The 9,666-nt window shown below is 41.7% G+C and overlaps 1 long non-coding RNA gene across 2 annotated transcripts; it reads left to right on the top strand.

Annotated features, from left to right (window-relative positions):
- Nucleotides 1-7,660: 7,660 nt before the first annotated feature.
- Nucleotides 7,661-9,360, top strand: LOC120558164. Of its 2 annotated transcripts, none has more exons than XR_005639064.1 (2): nucleotides 7,661-7,793; nucleotides 8,144-9,360. It is a non-coding gene; the product is annotated as an uncharacterized LOC120558164 (long non-coding RNA). The 2 variants fall into 2 exon arrangements; XR_005639063.1 differs by having other exon boundaries at nucleotides 7,662-7,793; nucleotides 8,543-9,360.
- The last annotated feature ends 306 nt before the right edge of the window (nucleotides 9,361-9,666 follow it).

Here is a 9,666-nt window from a genome sequence, read left to right as displayed (position 1 = left end):
TATTTATATAAATACTACTACTAACACGACTACTCAAAGTGCTTTTACAGAGTACAGGAACCATTCACACACATCCATACGCTGGTGGCCAAGGCTGCCATACAAGGTGCCACCTTCTCATCTGATACACACATTCACACACCGATGGTGCAGCATCAGGAGCAATTCGGGGTTCAGCGTCTTGCCCAAGGACACTTCGACATGGGACTGCAGGGCCAGGGATCGAACCACCGACCTTCCGCTTGGTAGACGACCTCTCTACTACCTCAGCCCAGGTAGCGCAACATCCCTCATACGTATCAGCCTGAGATCAGCCTGAGATCTTCAACCTCACAGCAGTCATTTGTTCTCCGTCTGAGCAGTCAGCCTCCGTCACAGACCCACAGATCAGGCTGCTGACACCTTTTATTTTGTATCAAATATTGAGATTTTTTTTAGCAACATTTAGTAAGATTTTACAATTTAAAACATACAGAGTGAGTATTTTACAGATGTTTTGATGGCTTTACTTAAATGTGGCCACTTTGAGACCACCATGAGTTAGTTATCATTATTGGTTTATAATACTTTACTTTGGGGAAAACAAACAGGTTTGACCCTTTTATTTAACAAAATATAGCAAGACAACAACTGGCTGCAGTTACAAAGATAACACATGAATCCTGCTTCATAAGAGAGGCAGAGCCCATACCACCTACAATGTAGCACTCATTCACTTATGTTCCTTCGTGTAAATTCTTTCACTGCCGTGAACAAGCTTTGTTAGGTAAACCGAACACAACGATCCAAATCCAAGACAGGGAGTTTCTTGTTAATCATCACCATGCAGGGATCGTCAACTGGCGGCCCGCGGGCCACATCCGGCCCGCCAAAGCTTTTTAGCCTGGCCCGCAGAATAATCATGAAGTCACAAAATGTAAAGAGGAAAAAATGCGTTCTGTTATTTATCATTTCAAGCATTTAGAGCAAAAACCCAGCCTCCTGTATTTGCATTACTATACATCGATGCCCGAGCTCCACACACACCGCTGAGCCGAGATGTGTGTGCGTTAAAACACACACACACACACACAGCTGAGCCGAGATGTGTGTCCGTTAAAACACGCAGCACCTGACTGGGAAGGATACAGAGAGAGTTACCAACGGCCGCTGGAGCAGATGAACTCACGCTACTGTAAATAGGCTACAATTAAACCTTCGTGAGTAAAAAGTCAATACTTATCAATGCACTCACCTGTGTAGACCGGCATAAACATGTAGAAAGCGATATTTCAATCTGCTCAGTCCACCGCGCAGTTTTACGCAAACACAGCTCTACTCTGCAAATAGCGAATATTTACAAACAAGCTAAAACAAAAGCTGTCGGTTTTTAGTCTAACTGTTTATCTTAGTTTGCAGGGAATCTGGAAATTTGGACAAATTCTTATAAACCACTGCTGGCTGAACAAACCAAACTCTCCGCTGGAGCGGTAAATCTATGGAGACCAAAACAGATACATGTGGTTACTTAATATGCACGTGAATGACGCGATCGTTATGTTCGAGTGATGCTGATGATGATGCTGGTTGTATTATTTTGCAACAGCATCTTTCATTGCAAATGAGGCATACATGACGAGTGCATAGCCTGCTTATCAGTCCTTTCATCATTAAAGCTCGGCTTTTGGCTTTTCCACGTCAACTTTTTGCTTCAGCCTCTTTGACAGTGACATGTTTACCTGACAACAGCCTTTCTTTCTGCAAGCATTTTCCACCAATCAGCACGCTGCCTACTACAGTAATGTTTCCATAATCACAGACTTTAACCATCACTCCTCAGTGAACTGCATCCTAGTCTGAGATCTTTTTCTACTTAAAGAGCCAGTTATCATTATGGAGTTTCCATGTTTTTTAGGAGTTTGCTCACACAAATACATGTAAAAAAACTAGCATTAATTCAGTAAGAAAGTGAAAATTTCAAACAAGAATAGGCGTAGGTATAAATAAATTTTATTTTCTTTATTTGAAAGTCCGGCCCCCAGAGGGTCTGCTTAGAAAAATTCTGGCCCTTGTAAAAATGTAGCTGATGACCCCTGCCATACAGGGTTTAACTACATCAGCATCATTTGCATGACTGAAGTCAAGCTGATAAAGGTAAACTTTATCATCCAAGATAGGGAAATCCTGGTGGCCAAGGAGCAGATACTGTAGACAAATCAGTCATCATAAAAACAAATGTACATACAGAACAAATATCCCCCCAACATATACACACACACGCACGCACACACGCACACACACGCACACACACACACACACACACACACACACACACACACACACACACACACACACACACCTCCAAATACAGAATGTAAAATATTCAGCAACATAAGAGACCTCCAAATACAGAATGTAAAATATTCAGCAACATAAGAGACCTCCAAATACAGAATGTAAAATATTCAGCAAAATAGCCTTCTCAGATTACGCTGGAGATAGGAGTTTTATAGATGACTTTGATCTGAGTCCAGACAAACTGAACGGTTACCGTAGATATATAACACAATAAAGGAAAGGGAAAAACCCAAAAAGCATAATATGAGCACTTTAATTAATCATTCCTTAATGATTAATCACTTGGTATGATGCATCTCTTTATCTCCAGGTACGCATAATGCTTAATTAATCATTCGTTAATGATTAACCACTCAGTATGATGCATAATACAGTAACTAATCATTAGTTCTGCATCACAGTTGATCAGAAACTACTCATTAACTAACCAGTTGTTCCTCATTTGTTCCTCGTTCATTAATACAGTAACTACAAGTCTGTTTACCAGTAGTATCCCTTTGCCAGACCCTTCTCCACCTAACCCTAACACTTTGGGTTTTGTATGAATTTAAAAATCTTCATCTTCAGGAGGTGGATTTTTTGCAATTTTGGACAGAGCCGGGCTAGCTGTTTCCCCATTTCCAGTGTAATGCCACAACGAGTGTCAAGACATACGGTTTCCATGAACAGCAGACTTTGTGGTGCATTTAAAACTCAGACATCTGTTGATATGCATAACTTAACTGTGTCTGATTTTGCAAGATATAACTGTACAATATCTAGAGTACTTGGAAGGAACTAAAGTTGCGAGTGAACAGATGTGTGGACAAAAAGAAATAATAACTGACTCCTATGACTTTTGTCTTCTTTTAGACACGTTTATGTGCCTTTAAAAACAAGTCCCAAATCTCCTTACAGTTGCCAACACAGAAGCTGCATATAAAAAATAAAAATTAGCTTCAGCAGGAGTGTTTACTCTCAGCGTAAGTGTCAGACTTCCTTACACTCACAGCAAGAATTGACAGACACTTGATGGGATACAGATTACGAGGATTTTTCCTGCACTACCAGAATAGTGGCAGACATGCTGTCACGCCTGCATCTGTTTACACACAGACACACACACACACACACACACACACACACACACACACACACACACACACACACACACAGCTCTCCCCCTCACCCACACAGAAATTTCAGTTAGTGAGTGTAAATGATAAAGTCTTGTGCATTTACCTCTCAAAAGTTCCTCTACTTGTTTTACTCTCTGTAGTCCAACGTGGAGCGACACAGCCACAGTCAAAAGCCTGGCTCCAGGTAAAGCAGGTAAACCTGTTGTGTCCTGCACTCCTGCTTCCATGTGACACTATGGTCCTCTGCCATTCAGGGTCAGAAGAATCAGGTGAGTGTGGGCTGAGCAATCCACACTCTGGTGACAAACTGCACCAGATATGACGCCTCAGTGGTTGTACATCCAACCCTAAACACACCCACAGAGCGGCAAATCAATCCTGTAGCTGGTAACTTTTAAACCGATCTCCCTTCTTCCTTGTTCATGCGTCATATATATATATATATATCTTCTGACCCTGCAGAAACATCATCAGAAATGCAGTTGGTGTCTTGCATAACATTTAATATTGCTTGTCATCATGTTGAAATAAGCCTGTAAGCATCAGGTTACAGTATGTCTGGTGAGTCAGCCATGTGGACGCCCTATTGCCAAAGTTCAATTGTGTCAGAACTTAAAGGCACAGCTTGCTACTTAAAGATACTCTGTGACAGATCTGGAAATGTATAGCTCCACATTGCCATCTGATGGACTGACTGAAACAAACAAAGAGAAGAAGAAGCAAAGAGGAATTATGTTCAAAACAATAAGTCTATTAGAGTAAAGATTGCTGGCTGCTGTGTCCAAAGGCAGAAGCTCATCATTTTATCTACATTTATTTGGTTTTCCCTTTGTCTCATTCGGTCAGATTTAATCTAAATGTAAGTCTTCTAATTTACAGTACTGGAGTACAGCAATATGCAGTACAACAAAAACATGGTGTTTTTTAAATTAAACCATGTAAACCTATTCTGATATAACCTCTAAATACAATTATGAACCTGAAAAGGAGCATAATATGAGCAATTTAATAACTATTATTACACAAACAAGTTAATCAAACTCACACTGGTGTCCATCTTGATGTGTGCGCATTCTCAAAGAAGGAAAAGATTATGAAGCACAAACACAACATTGTTACGATTACTTGTGGTGGGAAAAATAATGTTCCTAACTTCAATCCTGTTTTGTGAGAAAGTTGTACGACTACCAGTTTACAACTTTATGATACAGTTTTTTAGGATATACATTCTATCATGAGCTTCGTTGTGTATGTTCACACAGGTAAGGGTGTTGGGGGCCATCTTGTTTTTTGTTACACCCATTTTATCCTTTATCAACACTATGTACCACAGAGCTACAGACACCCACTCAAACTCACAACTCAGCAACCAATTTGAGGTCACAAATGAGCTAGTTGTTGTAGAAGTAGTCTATTTATGAGGGTATTTCACTACTGTTAGAAGTGCTGGTAGGCAGATTTTTCTTTTAAACTTTGGACAGTCATGCAACGGTTTTGTCCTGCATCTGGCCTTCATGCTAAGATAAGCTAAGCGTATCCTTGCTCTGTGATTAGAGTGGTATTGATCTTCTCAGCTTACGTTGCTTTGGACAAAAGCATCTGCCAAATGAATACATGTAAATGTAACTACTGGCTCTCAATTTAGTCCTCGCTTTCTTACTAACGTCATCTGTGTCATGTCTCGTCCCTGTGTCAAGTGTCTGTGTTTAGTTTGTTTCATGTTTTCTGTTAGTTTCCACTTCCTGTTTTGTTTTGCAGTCTATCTGTTCCCCCCATGTGTTGTCTGGTTTTACTTCCTGTCTTAGATTTTTTTCCCCACCTGTGTGATTACATGTCCCCGCCCTTATGTGTTTCACCTGTCGCATTGTCTCCTGTCTTGTGTATTTAAGTTCAGTCTTCCCCTTACCACAGCGTGAGATTGTCTGTTTTCCATGTGTGCAGCCTCAAGCCTTTTTCTCGTGTTCCTGTGTCCCTGTTTTCCTGTGTTCCTGTTTCCTAGTAAGTTTTTGACCCGTTGCCTAGCGATTTTGTACCTCTGCCTTCCCTGACTTCTGCTTGTTTTTGGACCTTGCCCTTGGATTCTGTTTTGGACAATGTTACCTGGTTTTTGAATAAAGCCATTTGTGAACTTTACTCACCTGAGTCATGCTGTTTGGCAGAGGTGTCAAAGGTATTCACGTTCATTACTCAGATAGAAGTATAGATATTAGGGTTTAAAAAGACTTTGTAGAAGTTGAAGTATCACTCAAGTAAAAGTGTAAAAGTAGTGGTTTCAAAACTACTTAAAGTGTAAAAGTAATGTAAGGGGAAAAAAATAATATCAATGTGCTTTTTCAAATTAGACGGCAAGTTTTGGAAACAATTAGCTCGTGGTACTTGGGTGCGCAGAGCTTGCAGCGCATTAGAAAGGAGTTGTTTTTGCATCCAACCATTTCAAAAAATTCTTCCGGGTACGGCCAGGGATGTAGAAGGGTTGGCTGGTCTTCCTGGCTACCAACCTCCTCGCTGGTGCTTGGTTGGGACATTTTCGCTCGAGTTTCTCTTGACGTGACGTGATTTGTGTCATGTGCAGGTGCGATGGATCGCGTACAAACCAATGGTATACTGTGTGTTTATACTTCTCATCCAACCACAACCAAATTCACTCTATCCAGATGGTGCGATTTATCTGGATACATTTTTTTTTTTATTTTAACGATGACAAGCCAGAATGAAAACAAGCCGAACTGAAATAGGAGTAACGAGGCGAAAAAGTTGTAGAAAGTACAGATAATTGCGTGAAAATGTAAGGAGAGGAGGTTAAAAAGTCTGCTGTAAAAGAATTACTCCAGTAAAGTATAGATACCCAAAATTTCTACTTAAGTAAGGTAACAAAGTATTTGTACTTTTGTTACTTGACACCTCTGCTGTTTGGAAGTTTTCAGCTCTGTCCTGCTGTTGCAGAGCAGTGCTGCCGTATCCTTCACCCTCATTCCAAAGGCCCATCCAGAGAAATCCCATGCCATCAGGCATGCCTTCACTGCTGATCAGCTTTCCTTGTCCGAACATTCTCACCCTGTGAAAGCGACGCTATACTCCTCTCCGGCAGATTCCCCTGAAGCAGCACGATAACGTAAGCCCCCTTCTACTCATAGGAGCTGATCATACCCACCTGATCACTCCAACACTGCCTGTAAAGTTACCGTGCGTTCATAGACATCGGAAAAAAACGTTTTTCAGAGTGAAAACGTCACCGTTCAGGTCACTTCCTGTGGGAATCAGAGGTGGGAAACTCGGGTTGGATTTTGCTAACCGAGTTTCCCAGTTGGTGACGCATTGTTGACAACTGACGTTTGATGTAGAGGTTGGTTCACTGAACATATTTCAATGACAATAAACTGTTTGTGGACAAATGCCCCCCCCCTGAGAGGCGACTGCTCCAGAACCCCCCACAGGCGGAGACCTATACCAGAGAGATCCAGAAGTTAGTGGACTCTGGGTATGTCAAGAAGTTATCCTCAACTTCAACTCCACTTCATCGGAGGCAACAGAGATCTACAGGAAACCTACCAATCCCTAACCCCTGACCTCCAGGCAATCCTGGCCAAACAAAGGATCTCCTTTAAGTTCAACCCCCACACACTTTTGCGGGAAATACGCTCCGTCAAGATGGCCCTGCAGACCACCCTAGATGCCCAAGCTGTCACTGAAGAGGTGCTACGCACAGTGATGATTGAAATCAATTCAAAGCCCCTAGGTTCGGTCTCCTCTGACGTGGCGGATCCTGATCCGGTGACTCATAACCTGTTGCTCATGGGGCGGCATGGCTGCGCAGCCACCGTCAGTGGTGTCGTAGTCACATTCTTTCAGATCATTTTTGGGCCCACTTCCTTCGAAATTATCTTCCCTCTCTCCAGTCTAGACAGAAGTGGGGCACTGACCTCCAACCAAACACTGTTCTCATTCTTGACCCTCAGCTCACCCTATCCATTTGGCCAGTAGGTAGAGTGATTTCTTTTTTTTTTTTTTTTTTTTCATCCCGGCAAGGACTCCCTGCCCTACCTGAGCCCCCATGACCTTCCACTCTAGCAAATTTGCAATGCAAATTTGGGGGCGGCTCTTTGGAAGTTTTCAGCTCGGTCCTGCACTTGCAGAGCAGTTGCCACGCCCCCTTTTCTTTGCCACTCATTTCCCCATGTAGTTCACTTCACCTCCAACTAATTAGCCTGAATCAGCCACAGACTTTATTAGACAGCACCTGTGCACACAGCCCCTTCCCTTTTGTTCAAGCCACATGGAGGAATCCTAGTGTTGCTGCTGGAAATGCTGTCTCCTGCCTTGTGTGCGTTATTGAGCTATGTAAGTTTCATACGTTTTTACTTTGATGGAATGTTGCTAATTTAATTATAATGCAAGCGCAAATCTTGCATTCCTTTCAGTTTGTCTGCTGTTTAAAGGTGCTGTTATATTGAACAGTTGAACTAGGTTTACATTACTCATTTGACTCACTGGTGTCAGAATATGTGCATTTGATGATTTATATGGATTGTTAGTTTATTAATTACGGGGCAGAGAGAATTATGTATTGACTTTGTAGGCTACCTAGCTTATTTCCTGCACTCTAAGTTCTTGTGTAAATGTTTGATTGTCATTCCAATTAATTGTGGCATTATGGAGCTAATTGTATCCCCTATACTTTTCCCTCTTAGAAACCACACATACCTAGAAAGAAAGAAAGAAAGCAATTGTGGAATTAAAAGTGACTATACTGAATTGTTCTCACCGACACCTCCATTGGTATCAAGCCAGCCACCTACACATCCCTCTCAAACCTCCTTTTCACGTGCATTGTGGGTCCATTCCCTGTTGAGTGTGACAATCTGAAGTGGAGTCAGATGGCAGACAAATCAATCTTCTCAAATATCCAAAATTCAGTTCATGTGCAGTTTTGTACTAGGCATGGAGCCTCTATTACCGTATGTGAAATAATATGCATGACAGTTTTCTTTTGAGTGTCACTTTGCACGATGTTTGGCTGCTTCCGACTGAGGTTTTTGTTATGTAAAGAAAAGTAAAATTGTTAAATGTCTGTTAATCGTCAACATCAGAGGCCCTAACCGCTGACATCGAGCTGCCTCTGAGACCATCCATCACAACACATGAGGTCATGTTCTACAGCAGTGGTTCTCAACCTTTTCAAGTCACGACCACCCAGAATAATGGAGTTTGTGTTCGCGACCCCCACAACCCCACTGACAACGAGAGAGCGCTGCAAACCAGTGTAAACAGCTGTTTCAACACGCCTCCCCCTGTGGATTTTGAGTGGTTTTTTTTGTGAATGTTCTGATTTATACATGTAAACAAATAATGCTTTGCTAGTTTAAGTTGAAGCAGCTAGCACCTAAGCCTTGTCCAATGTGCTCCAGCCTCTGTGGACTTTTGATGTGTTTGTGACTTGTTCTCTCTCCCCTGACCCACCTTCAGATCCTTTTTTTCTGTGTTCCAGGCACCAAACTCACACAGTAATGTAAAAACCATTCTCCAGTCTAGTATGTTATTAAATTTTTTTTTTTCCACCCCAACTAACTGGCGACCCCCAGAAATTGTGTTGCTTTTGATCTATTTAACCAATGCTTAGAGTGATGGACTAAATGTCTTGAGACCACTTAGGATGTGTTAGGGTAGTTTGGGTTTCTTCTTTTTGTAGGTTGTAAATAATATTACATAATCAATGTTTCCTTTTTATTATCCAAACAATGATAGTATTATTAATGTGTATTATTCGCTAGTGTCCGGGTCCCTATACACAAGCTTCAACCACACAGCTTACCAGGGTGTCCCATTTCCATTTCACATATCTGCATCATGTCTTATGATTGTACTTGTCTTTTCACTTTTGTGAATAAAATTGAACATGAAAGCACTACGTACTTGTACCTACATCTGCCAGCACGCAGCAGATTAATATCACACCGCATGCTAATCTAACCCAACATACACAAAGCACACAGAATGCTAGATTCATCATTTCCATCAATCTGTGAACCGACTCACATTTTACGAGTGTGTACATATAGACTTCCTCAAGGAAAGGAAAGGGACGAACAGGGAGACTACAAGTAGAATGCAGTGATGACCGCAGCTCGGTTCAACCTCTCACCGTTCACTTTCTACAAGGAGCAATAAAGTTAATTGAACCCACTTTTCCAGAATTAGGTCATGACCTAAGCAG

Source organism: Perca fluviatilis, chromosome 1 (genome assembly GCF_010015445.1).
Source record: "Perca fluviatilis chromosome 1, GENO_Pfluv_1.0, whole genome shotgun sequence".
Taxonomy (NCBI): domain Eukaryota; kingdom Metazoa; phylum Chordata; class Actinopteri; order Perciformes; family Percidae; genus Perca; species Perca fluviatilis.
The sequence above is the reverse complement of the archived record's forward strand: the minus strand, read 5'-3'. Positions and strand labels throughout refer to the sequence as shown.